Genomic DNA, 13,103 nt, shown 5'->3' with positions numbered 1-13,103 from the left:
GCTTCACTGATGTGGTCCAAAGCAAAGCAGACCAATACATTTGGCACCAGGTTGGGTGAAGGAGTTGCCAGAAAGAGGCATACAAGACACCACCCACTCTTGTGTAGGGTTTACTCCTTTGCTTTTTCTTCTTCCAAGTATGTCCCACAAGGCAGTGGGTACAAATTTTTCCTTGGGTTTACTCCCAAAGCCTTTCTCATGAAAGACTATAGCCTCAAGGCAATGGAGGTTTAGAATCAGAGTTTTCGTTTTCTTGGGATGTTAGGATATTTCCGTTCCTCCTTAAAAAGGGAACAGGCTGTTATGTGTCACAAGCGTGCGTACTTCCTGCTCACAGGGAGTTTCCGTTTTGTATATAGCTTTTGTCTCTGGCTGTCTCCTCGACACGAAGGCAAGCGGTCATGTTTTTCCTTTGTTCTGCCCAACGTTGAATAAAGCTGTAAATATGCTCTTCTGGGTGCATCTTCTGTTGCGGAGTCTGCTGAAAAGGGCGTGCATGAGTCTTGGAATGTGTCTGAGGCTCGTGTTGCTAATTGACTGATGCTGTTCTACGGGAGATTGAGAGATCGTCTGGAGATGATGTGTAGGCTGCATGATGGCCTTTGTCTCCCTGGCAGTATCCCAACATGGGCTACCTTCCCAGGTTTCAAGCCCCATCTGCTCCTCATTTCCCTTTACAACACATGCATCAACTGCCTTCTTGACTGTTGGAGGCACTGTTAGTCTTCTACTGTCTTCACAGGCAGAGGAAGTTCTTAACTCACCAAGAGTTTGAGACTCATTGGCTATCCAGTAAAAGCCATTCCCAGGGTGTGGCTGCTGTCACATGCTGACAGCTTCTAGGATCATAGAATCATAGAATCATAGAATCATAGAGTTGGAAGAGACCACAAGGCCATCGAGTCCAACCCCCTGCCAAGCAGGAAACACCATCAGAGCACTCCTGACATATGGTTGTCAAGCCTCTGCTTAAAGACCTCCAAAGAAGGAGACTCCACCACACTCCTTGGCAGCAAATTCCACTGTCGAACAGCTCTTACTGTCAGGAAGTTCTTCCTAATGTTTAGGTGGAATCTTCTTTCTTGTAGTTTGGATCCATTGCTCCGTGTCCGCTTCTCTGGAGCAGCAGAAAACAACCTTTCTCCCTCAAAGCCAAAGGTGAGAACTGAGTGCATGTTGAGGAGCCAAAGGTGGACAAACTTTCAAGAACTTCTGTATGTACTGATGGGCCAACACAGGTTTTTGGGTGTGTAGAGGCAGTTTGGACCTGTGTTCAGTGTAACATGTGAACAAGCCTAGAATTATGGCATATCAAGTGGTTGTTTCCTCTTTGGAGCAGATCCAAAGCTCCTTAAGGAAGACAAACGTCTGAGACTAGAGGCTTCCAGCACAAGCTGGACATTCTCTTTACCAAGTGCTCATACTTCAACAAATTGCTATTGTTCATGACATAGGCTCTGCTGATGTTGCAAATGCTGATGGCTAACTACCATGGTCATTAACATTATTAATTGAATATTGCCCCTTGTTAAAAGTGATCACAGTTAACCAAGCACTTAATGTGAAATATAAAACAATTTGTTTAAGCATCAAATATGATTGATGAATTTATCATCAATATCATGATGTAGCTATCTCTCTCATACCCAGAGCTGCTACAATAATGATTTGTTGTATAATTATTTCATAAATGTTAGACATGCCATTTAAACCAGTCCTTACCAGAAGCTGTAACAAATTAGTGTTGTGTTTAACAACTATATTTGACAGCTTTCTTTCACATTCTAACATAATAGTTTTCAATAGAACATTTTAGCCTAACAACTTTGCCCTTGTCTGGAGCAGAAACAAATTAGCTTAATGTAATTTTAAAAAGATGAATTAAATAGCAAGATGTTCAACATTAATATTGATATATGTTCTAATGAAGCAGGAAGACCAACATCCCGAGGCCAACTTCCTGTATTATGATTATCCTTTCTTATATTGTGAACTGCTTAGAAGATAGGAAAATGAGATATTTTGAAAAGGAAATTTCAAACCTAAAAACAGGCTCTTCTATCAGTGTTACCAGACGTTTTCTGGCAGACATCCTATTCCTTCAGAAGCTATATAACCAACAAAAACATAATGCTTTCCCAGTTACTGTCTATCCATGCTAGAGAATGTTTTACACATCAAATCTATGTCTCTCATACTGTCGTTAAAGATATTTCCTTGTCAGAAATTGTTACTGATGCATGTGATCTGTCAACAGCAGCAGCAGTAAAATCTTGGTGGTTCATTTTAGGCAGGAGGTAGATGTTGTTTTTTACAGAGAAGTAGTTTGAGAAGAGGCATCACCTCCTATAATTTACAATGCACAATTGTTTTGTCCAGCTGTTGACTTTGGTTAAAAAGATTTTTTTTCAGGGTTTTGTCACAATTCAAAAACTGTTTACCAGAGTAAAGGTGGTTTGAATACATCTGCCAGATTAAGATGAATGTATTGCCAAAAATGTTATTTTTATTTCAATCAATCCCAGTGATAAGTAACACGAATTGTTTTAAGGATTGGCAGAGAGACATTTCAAGATTTATCTAGAGAGGCAAGAAGCCAAGAATAAAATATAAGTTATTAATGGATCTTCAAGAAAGAGGAGGCTTCTCGCTACCAGATATAAAACTATACTATGAAGCCTCTTGTCTGTGCTGGGTAAGGGATTGGATAACATTGAAGAATGTAGATTTACTAGATTTAGAAGGACATGACAATAGATTTGGATGGCATGCATATCTGTGGTATCAGAAGGCCGAGGTACACAGAAGCTTCCAGAATCATATAATAAGAAAGACAATCTTTAAAGTTTGGGGGAAATATAAATATCTACTAGAACAAAAAACACCATTGTGGCTTTCGCTACTGGAAGCAATAGCACTGAAAAAAGTAAATATGAAACCCAACTGGGGAACATATAGAGAGCTGTTGATGGAAATGGATAATAAATTAAAATTAAAACAATATAATGAAATAAAAGAAGAGGTAACAGATTGGTTACAATATTTTCAATTATGTGAAACATTTAAAAATGATAAAAAGAAAGGATTTGCATATGAAATCTCAAAATTTCAGAGGGAAATAATAGAAAGTGATTATAAATCATTATCAAAAATGTATAATATACTGTTGGAATGGGAGAAAAAGGATGAAGAGGTGAAATGTGTAATGATAAAGTGGGCAAAAGATGTGGGACACAATATACAGTTGACAGACAGATTATGGAGAAATGATATAGTATTCACAGCATGTACAACACTCAAGGAGAGCTATATGAAAATGATGTATAGATGGTATTTAACACCAGTTAAACTATCAATAATGTACGAAACAAAAGATGTTGGAAGTGTAAAGAGGTAGAAGGTACATTTTACCATATGTGGTGGCAATGTAAGGTCATAAAAAGCCTTTCGGAAATGATTTATAACGAATTGAAAAAAATGTTTAAAATAACCTTTGTTAGAAAACCAGAAGCGTTTTTAATAGGTATAATTGGAACAGATATACCGAAAGAATATAAAGCTTTATTTATGTATGCAACAACAGCCACATGTACATTGATAGCCCAACAATGGAAAGAAGAACAAGTCCCAACTAAGGAAGACTGGCAACATAAATTAATGGAATATGATGAAATGGCCAAATTAACTGGAAGACTAAGAAATCAAGAGGACAGCAAATATAAAATAGAATGGAGAATGTTTATTGCATATTTACAAAAGCATTGTAAAGAAGTTAACACAGGAGCAGGTTTTTTTAAATCACTTGTAGTACTAAGTACAATGTTTGAATTTGGAAATATTTAAAGGTAAGAAAATTGTAGACATGTATAACATAAAAGAACACAAAAGAACTGGGGAAGGGAATGGAGGGAAGTCAAAGGATTTGAGGAATCCCAAAATATGGATTTAATATGGTATGTAAATGTCTTATTTTTATTGCATTTGTTTATTAATGTATGTGAAGATAACGTTTGATTGTGAAATATATATATGAATAGCTCTGCCAGAAGCAGCAATCTTATGTTTCCTATTGTCTTCAACCATTGGCTGTGGCAGCACAGGAACTCTCTGTCTCCTGCCCAACATGATGACCAAATTGTCATGCTGATCGTTTGTTTTGAATGGTTCCAGGAAGAGTTCAGCTGCTGCCAGGACCATATAACACCAGTCCTAAAAGATCTACATTGGCTCCCAGGACGTTTCTGAACACAATTCAAAGTGTTGGTGTTGACCTTTAAAGCCCTAAATGGCTTTGGCCTTGTATATCTGAAGGAGTGTCTTCGCCCCCATCATTTAGCCCAGGCACTGAAGTCCAGTTCTGAGGGCCTTCTCGGTAGTTGCAACCGCCCTGTGGAATGCCCTCCCATCAGAAGCCAAGGAGATAAAAGACATCTGAAGGCATCCCTGTATAGGGAAGTTTTTAATATTTGATGATTTACTGTGTTTGATGTTTTAATTATTTGGATGCTTACTAAAGTGGCAGGGGCAACCCAGTCAGATGGGTGGCATATAAAGAAATGATGATGATGATGAAAGGTCTATGATTATTTCATCATTTCACATGTTCAGTTTCCAACTCAGCCATATTTACTAGCCTTGTTCTTCTTCTCTCAAACCAGTTTTGGTAATTTTGCAACCGTGTTGTAAATATGAAATGAAATGAAATTTATTATGGTCCCAGACCAGATTCACATACTGTACTAAGCGAACATAAAACACAATAGAATTAAGTTTGAATTAACAATTGGATATGACAATAAACAATATGAATATGACAGCCATTGGAAAAGGCTACGTGTTGTAAAGATGGGTTCAGAGCAATAGGCCAAAATCTTCATGGATTATTTAACTTATATTGGAAACAACCCAGTTCAGTCTTGTGGATCTGATGCTTCCTTCCACATGTACAACCATGATGAAAGTGGCTAGGTGCAACACAGTCCATCAGAGGCTGCTCCATGAGGCATATCATCTTCTCCTTACATACTTATGGTTTTATGACACCACTTGCACTTTCCCCCAAAGGTGATTATGCCATGGTATGGTGACACTGCAATACAGAAACACTTTATGAAACCAGGTTGCCAGCTGTGTACTATTACCTTGCCATGATTCTATGTGTCTTGCTATGATTCTATGTGATCTTGAATGGGGTCATTATTTCTGTGAATCAGTCGTAAATGAAGCTGTGGGGAGGTTTTATGTGACTCTCTTGTTTCTTTGTTTTGTTTTTATATCTGGTATCCATAGGACCTAGGACCCTCGTACCTACGGGACCGCCTCTCTTGGTATGCCCAGCGGAGGACCTTAATGTCCATAAATAACAACACTTTGGAAGTCCTGAGCCCCAAGGAGGTTAGATTGGCCTCAACCAGGGCCAGGGCTTTTTCAGCTTTGGCCCCGGCCTAGTGGAATGCCCTACCGCAGGAGATCTTTCCGCAGGGCCTGCAAGATGGAGCTGTTCCACCTGGCCTTTGGGCTGGACTCAGTCTAACCCCCCCTCTCTTTTCTTTATTTTTGATAGAACCCCTTATATGGGATTTGTATATAAATTCTCCCTCGGCTCTTTTTGCTGGCCCATGTAGGATCAGCATGGATAGTTGGTCCCGGTGAATATTTGACGTTTTCTCCCCTTATGGCTTTGATCTATAGGCTACCACTAAAATGAAGCTGCATTTTAAACTGTATTCGAACTTATATTTAAATAATATATATGTCTGTGTGTGTGTGTGTGTAATGTTTTTATGGTATTTTATTCAGTGTTAGCTGCCCTGAGCCAGGTCTTGGCTGGGGAGGGCGGGGTATAAATAAAATTATTATTATTATTATTATTATTATTATTATTATTATTATTATTATTTGGACTAAGTTCAGGAATCCTGATCAGCTTTGAGCTGAAACTGATGCTTTCAATGAGTTTCCTGCACTGCAGGGGGTTGGACTAGATGACCCTTGGGATCGCTTCCAACTCTACAATTTTATGTCAGAAAGGTGGCTTGGGGGGTGGGGAAGCAGGAAACCCATTTCTTTGGCTCCTTTCTTTATTTCTTTCAACTAGTAAAGTTATGTGATGTAAACAATCCCCTTTATTATCCCACTAATGCTGCTACCAAATGTGGAAGATTATTATAGCTACCATTATGTATTGCTTATTATATTCAATACTATTTCTCCACTGCCACCATATATTTAAAATACCATCCAATAATAAACCTTAGTTCACTCACCGTGGGCTATGATTAACTGTGGTACAAAACACTATAGGCAGACCCAGATTAAAGCACAACAAAAATGTAAGTTGTATGTTATTTTTGATTAACTGAGAATATAAGCAGATGGTTATGTTTAGCTAGGAAGGTTATCTGTATGCCATCTTTCCACAAAAGAACAGTGCTCAAAATGGCTTACAAAAGACAGAAGAGCAATATTAAGACTAGAACATAATAGCCACACACATAACAACATACAAAGATATTTCAGTAATATAAAGGTAACATTAGACCTCCAAGCAATAGCAAAAATAATAAAGGAGCTGGACAGTTTCATCTTACATGCTCTCACCTCGGACACTGATTCTGGGCCAGAGGAGCTAGGATATGGAAGCGATTTTGCAGCTCCAAAGACAAAGTGTGGCTCATGACTGTCCTGTGCATCACATTCCTCCAGTGAGGTTAGAAGAAGAAGAAGAAGAAGAAGAGTTTGGATTTGACATCCCGCCTTTCACTCCCCTTCAGGAGTCTCAAAGCGGCTAACAATCTCCTTTCCCTTCCTCCCCCACAACAAACACTCTGTGAGGTGAGTGGGGCTGAGAGACTTCAAAGAAGTGTGACTGGCCCAAGGTCACCCAGCAGCTGCATGTGGAGGAGCGGTGACGCGAACCCGGTTCCCTAGATTATGTGACTACCACTCTTAACCACTACACCACACTGGTTAGTCTCTTGCAATCTTCCTCCTCCTCCCTAGGGGGCACCCCATCTGTGGTGTTGTTCCATCACAGTCAGCTCAGCTCTTGAGAAACGCTGCATGTTGTCCTGTAGCTCCAAGTGTGACTAGGCAGGCCTCAAGTTGCTGTACCTTCTCTTCCAGCAAGACAACCAGCTTGCACTTGCTGCAAGTGTGCTGTTGCATGTTCTCTGGCAGAAAGACAAGCATAGCATAGGTGTTTCAGGTCACTGGAGCAGCTCCCTCACCCTCCATGTCTCTTGGTCCTATACACTGTGAGACAGTACTCTGGACCTCCCTTAAACTCCTTCACTGTGAGTGGAAGGGGACCCTCTTCCCATCCTTTGGATCCCCTGGGAAATTCAGCAAGCCTGTTGTACCTGGAACTGGGTGTGGAAAGTGCAGCTGAATTGGACACAGCTGTGGACAACCTAAGTAATATCCACCTTGGGCCTGCCCATAAAAAGCAAGTCTAGAGTGAGAACCTAAGGTGGTAGCCACTGTTCTCATGAACTATTCTTCTTGTGAGACTTTTGTGAGTGACCCAAGGGTATGTTGGACCCTGGGTGACAACCTGCAGGCTGAGAGGGAGGGTGCATCAGAAGATAATGAATTGATATTTATAGACATTTAGTAACTTTGTACAGTCGTACCTTGGAAGTCGAACGGAATCCGTTCCGGAAGTCTGTTCAACTTCCAAAACCAAATTGTGGCTTCTGATTGGCTGCAGGAAGCTCCTGCAGCCAATCAGAAGCTGTGGAAGCCCCATCAGACGTTTGGGTTACAAAAGAACATTTGCAAACCGGAACAATCACTTCTGGGTTTGCGGCGTTCAGGAGCCAAAACGTCAGAGTTCCAGAGTGTTCAGGATCCAAGGTACTACTGTATTAATGTAACCTTTTTAAAAAGCAAGAGATCGTTCAGCCTGCAGTGGTGGAATTCTTGCCCATACATGCAGAAAGTATGCATGCTTTTTTGAATGGCTTTTTAGCCTGCATTATAAAAGGCTTTTATAAAATAAAAACAACAATATTTTGCTTTAAAAGGTACTTATCATTGGAAATTTTCCCAAAGAAGAATTGAACAGAAGGTAAAATTTCAATGTGTGACTTCTCTTGTCACTCACTAACGTGAGGGGAAAACACATGTAATCTGGTACAATTCATGAGGTTAAAATCATTGGAGAAATGCCCCCGTTTGGATTATTTCAAATGCCTTTCTGGCCAAGGTTAATTGCTGCATGACACAAATTCAACAGGTGCAACTTGTAGGAGCAACAAATCTTACACTAGCTGAATTTTTGCCCAACATGCTTTTCTTAAATTCATGAAGTCTCTGTAAAAGAAGAAAAGCTTGACAATCCTACCTTAAGGCTCTGAATAAAGTGACCATAAGTACTCGAGCACATAAGCAAAAGTAGGATACAGCTGTCAAGGTGAACACAGGAACTTTCAAGATAAAGTATTATTTCCTTTATCCATACCCCTCAGCGTCCAGCTGACAGTATTTTCCCATACCTGAAATTTCCATGAAAGTTCTTAGCTTCATGCTCAAAAGCAAATTTATATTACTATCCTATAGGTGCAGGTGATGTCTCTCCACAGAAAAAGACAACGTCTGGAGATTACAGTGGAATCTAAGCTTTTGCCATATTTACTCCTAGGTGGACACAGGTGGCTCTACGGGAGTTGTAGCGCATCTCAGCCTCTGAATAAACTGGGAGAATTTTCAGCTTTCTTACTGGAGTCTTATGTAAGATTTCCAAATCTGTTGGCACTCGGGATAAAAGGAGGGGTGCAGATGTAGCACAGCCTGTATTTCATTTCCTCAGGGCCATCCTAAGTCCTGTGTAATGTAGACTCATTAAAACAACACTGTAATTAAAACAGGAGACCTGGGTTGTGAGATCACGAAATGCATGTGTAAACAGATACATCTTCAAAAGCTATTAGAGTACAACTACAGATGGGATCCCCCATATTTCAGCAGGGAACACATTCCATAACACCAGTTCCATGAGTGAAAAATCCATGTGTGTCAGAATCTGTTCAGAACCTTAGAATCAAAGTCTGAGACAAACATTAAGCAGACAAGGCAACAATGAGAATTCAAAGAGAGGGCTCAGCTAAACTGAGGCAAGTATAGGCTACTGAGTGTAAGCTTCCTTTTTGGACTAGTGGCCTAATACTTAGCAGGGAGGGAAACCACTTCTCTCGGTCTGTAGAAGCACCAGCCTTCACTATCATTTCTAACCAAAGCCACTGGTATAAAAAATATGGCTTATAGAATTTGTGCAAACATTGCATTTTGTTATTGATTACAGCTTTATTCTTATACTTAATTGTCTAAGAATAAGTCCTATGGAACTCTGTTGTACTCACCTTTGAATAGACAAGCACAAGATGTCTACAAAGCAAAAATGTATGATACAATTCATCACTGCTTTTATGATTACAAACTATTTTTTTCCTGCTTTCACTTAGTTCTAATCCTACAGGTAACTTGCAAATCCTAGATCAGATCAGATCAAATCAGATACAGTTTGGGAACAGGTTCCATGAAAGATCATGGATCCACCCTTTTGTAGGCCAGCTAGATAATTGTATTTGTGGACAGTTATCTAAAATTAAATAAGAGTAATTATAGTAAAAGACTTCAGCTTGTGAAAAATCAGGTTTGGGGTAATAAATAGTATCTCTAGATTTTTGTTTTGTTTATTATTTTAAATTGGATATTAATAATAAAAAAAAACCCATAGAAAAATGTCTAGAAGAAAAGCACTGAGTACATTCCAGTAGTTCCATCTGTTGGGAAGTTTTCAAATTATCATCTCAGAAACTTCTCCTATACCCCATGGCAATTGGTATATGGAATGCCACAATTTCCCATCCTGTCTCCAAAGCTATTTAGCATCTATATGAAACTGCTTGGAGAAATGTGTGGGATTCTGAAGTGTCATCAGTATGCTAATAACACCATGCTCTGTTAATCTTTTTCATCTAATCCAGGCATAGCAGCTGACATTCTGAGCAGGTATTTGGAGTCAGTAATGAACTGGGTGAGAAAATAAACTGAAGCATAACCCAAACAAGACAGAGGCGTTGGTGGTAAGTAGTTCAACAGTTCTGGATTTTTGTTTTCACTTCTGGATGGGTTTTGCTCTTCCCTTTAAGGATTGGGTTTTGTAGTTTGGGAGTGCTTCTGGACCCTGCTCCATGTTGTTCAGGTGGCCTCCGTGACCAGGTGTGATTTTAATCAGCTTTTGTTGATTCACCAGCTGTGTCCTCTTCTGGGAAAAGAAAATAGTCATCCATGCCTTAGTAACTCTTGGTTAGAATACAATAACATGCTTTCTGTGAGTCTGCCTTCAAAGCTTCTACAGTTCCCCACACCTGGTCCAGAATGTGGCAGCCAGGGTACAACAGAGAGAAATCATTGCTTTGAACATATTGCAATAGTGCACAGAGATCTGAATTGGGTATAAATTTGTTTCCAGGCACATTTCAATTGATGCCTACCCTAAGTGGAGTGGGCCCAGGTGCTTGAAGAATCACCATATAAATCTACTGGTGTGTTAAAGTTGTCACTGGAGGCCTTTAAAAAATATTCACCTGACATCAAAAGTGAGGGGGATAGTGATACAGCCTTCTCAGTGTCTGGATGGAAGTTATTTCCTAGAGATGTACCAAAGGCACCTTATTTCTCTCCATCCAACAATAAGATAAGGTTGTGTGCCAAGGTCCTGTGCCCCACAGTTCCCTATTGATTAATAACACAGACATGCGTATTTAGGTTAATGGTTTAAAACAGGCCACAACTTTATTGGTTACAGATATGAGTGGTATGGCTTGGGCATTGGGTGAAGCTAGGCTATATCTTGACTCTAGACTTGATTCTATCTTGACTCTAGACTTAACACTGTTACATTATGTGCATGGTTTTGGAATGTGGACTGTTCTTTCTCTTACAGGTCAAAGCAAGATAAGTAACTGTATTGAGAAATTGTCCATAAAATGTGTTAATAGAGCAGAAGAGGAAAAGATAAATAGATAAAAAGAGAGAGGATGTTTTAGTACACATGCAAAAATACCAAAAATACTTTCATATATCTTTCATCAAAATGGAGAAAGAAGTTCTAAAAGAAAGCACAGTGTATTTTATCATCTTTAGGGAAAAGTGGAACCAACATTTTGCCATTTCAAGGAGAGTGACTCCCATGATGTAATCAAGATCTTAGACACAAAAATGACATAATAATGCATGTAGGTATTTTCAGAATGGGACTACAGTGGTACCTCGGGTTAAGTACTTAATTTGTTCTGGAGGTCCGTTCTTAACCTGAAACTGTTCTTAACCTGAAGCACCACTTTAGCTAATGGGGCCTCCTGCTGCTGCCGCGCTGCCGGAACACGATTTCTGTTCTTATCCTGAAGCAAAGTTCTTAACCTGAAGCACTATTTCTGGGTTAGCAGAGTCTGTAACCTGAAGCATATGTAACCTGAAGCATATGTAACCCGAGGTGCCACTGTATATTACTTGGTTTTGTTTATTATTATTTTTTATTTTGATTATTATTTATTAAATTTGTATGCCACCCTATACCCATAGATCCCAGGGTGGTTCACAACATAAAATTACAAAAAAAAAAATGGTTAACCTTGTTGTTGTTGTTGTTGTTGTTGTTGTTGTTGTTGTTGTTGTTATAGTAGTAGTAAAACCAGCAGCAACAACAGCTCTAGGATGTATCTAGAATGACACTAATCAAAATAGGTGCCATGGGGGGGGTGAGGAGCCGAGCGCCCCCAAATTTTCAATGAGGATGCCACCCCACCCACCACCCCGATATTTTGCTGCCTGTGGCTGGCTTCCAATTAATCGCTCTCTCAAACATACATTCATTCACAGTGGCACCATAGCCAATTTCCCCCTTACTATTTCTGAACTATCATTTCAATATACGTAAAGGCCTATTTGTGTCATAAAGAACTGAGAAAACTCTCTGTTGACTCTGTCAAACTTCTTAATGAGAGAAGTGAAGCAATGCATTTTCGCTCTTGAATCTTCCAAAGAAATATGTAAATCTTAATACCATAAAGATACCGTTCATTTCTAGATAGAATTGATTTTGTTTTGTTTTTAATATGTTTTATTATGGCTTATTTCTTTCAGGCTTTGTAAGACCTATTTGGCCTTTCTTCTGATTCTTTACTTATGGAACTTATTTATTATTTTACAGACCTTAATACTTTAATTCTTGGGTTTCTTTTCCTAATCCTATTATGTTTTCATTTTTATTTACTTAATAGTTTGCCTAGTTAAACATATTCAGTCGTTTTATTATTCATAAATCAGAGAGTAAGCTTATGAATTCATTTTTTCTCCAGTGTTCTATACATAGCTGTCAGCTTTCAGATTTGAAAATAAGGGATCAGCAGCCTTGAAAATAAGGGATCAGCAGCCTCACCTGTCCCGGGGACAGCCTACGGGATATCTAACAATCCGGGATAGCAGCGGGAAACAGCGCTGGAATAAGGGAATTTCTCTCAAAAAAAGGGAAGGTTCTATAACTCAGGAATATGGAGTTCATTTAGGCGGCAATCCTGCATATACAGGCACCCCCCCAAGTTACACGGGGGTTACGTTCCAGGCCCCTGTGCTCATAAGTAAAATTGCAAAATGTGGGGAGGACACTCTAAACATGCTTTAAACACCCCAGCTGTTGTTCTATCTTCAATCCATAGCAAAAATACGGCATCCATTAATATCCGCAACTAGAATTGAAGCTCTGAGGCTGGCAGAAGGCTGGAGGATGCATGGGAAAGTGGGGGGCTGCTGTTAGGGAGAGAGGCTGAGCAGCCTAAGTAAAGCCCCACTGTGCCTCTAGTCTCTTTGGGGCTCCCTTCACCCTCACAGATGTCCTCTTTGGGCTCCATGGAGGGTCTGCTCATGAGCCATGAGGACTCTCCAGCTCTCTCCTACCATTGGGGGTGGTGGTGGAATTGAATGATTAAATTATTTCATGGCACAGCACATATATGTGGTCATACGCAAGTTGGTCGTGTGTAAGTGGGGGGGACGGGGACGGCACGCCTGTACTTATCTCCAGAGAAAGCCACACTGAA

General features: G+C 39.8%; 1 protein-coding gene across 4 annotated transcripts in view; it reads left to right on the top strand.

The window, feature by feature from the left end:
• Positions 1 to 13,103, top strand: part of STS (steroid sulfatase) — a 102,566-nt gene that overhangs the window by 4,820 nt on the left and 84,643 nt on the right. For 3 of the 4 annotated variants that reach the window (XM_053387265.1, XM_053387267.1, XM_053387268.1), the window contains one exon: positions 9,990 to 10,085. The gene's annotated coding sequence lies outside the window, so the exon portion shown is untranslated. Of the gene's footprint in view, positions 1 to 9,989; positions 10,089 to 13,103 lie in introns of all 4 variants that reach the window. The other variant, XM_053387266.1, reaches the window with a different exon arrangement.

This window comes from Podarcis raffonei, chromosome 4 (assembly GCF_027172205.1).
Source record: "Podarcis raffonei isolate rPodRaf1 chromosome 4, rPodRaf1.pri, whole genome shotgun sequence".
Classification (NCBI taxonomy): domain Eukaryota; kingdom Metazoa; phylum Chordata; class Lepidosauria; order Squamata; family Lacertidae; genus Podarcis; species Podarcis raffonei.
The sequence above is the reverse complement of the archived record's forward strand: the minus strand, read 5'-3'. Positions and strand labels throughout refer to the sequence as shown.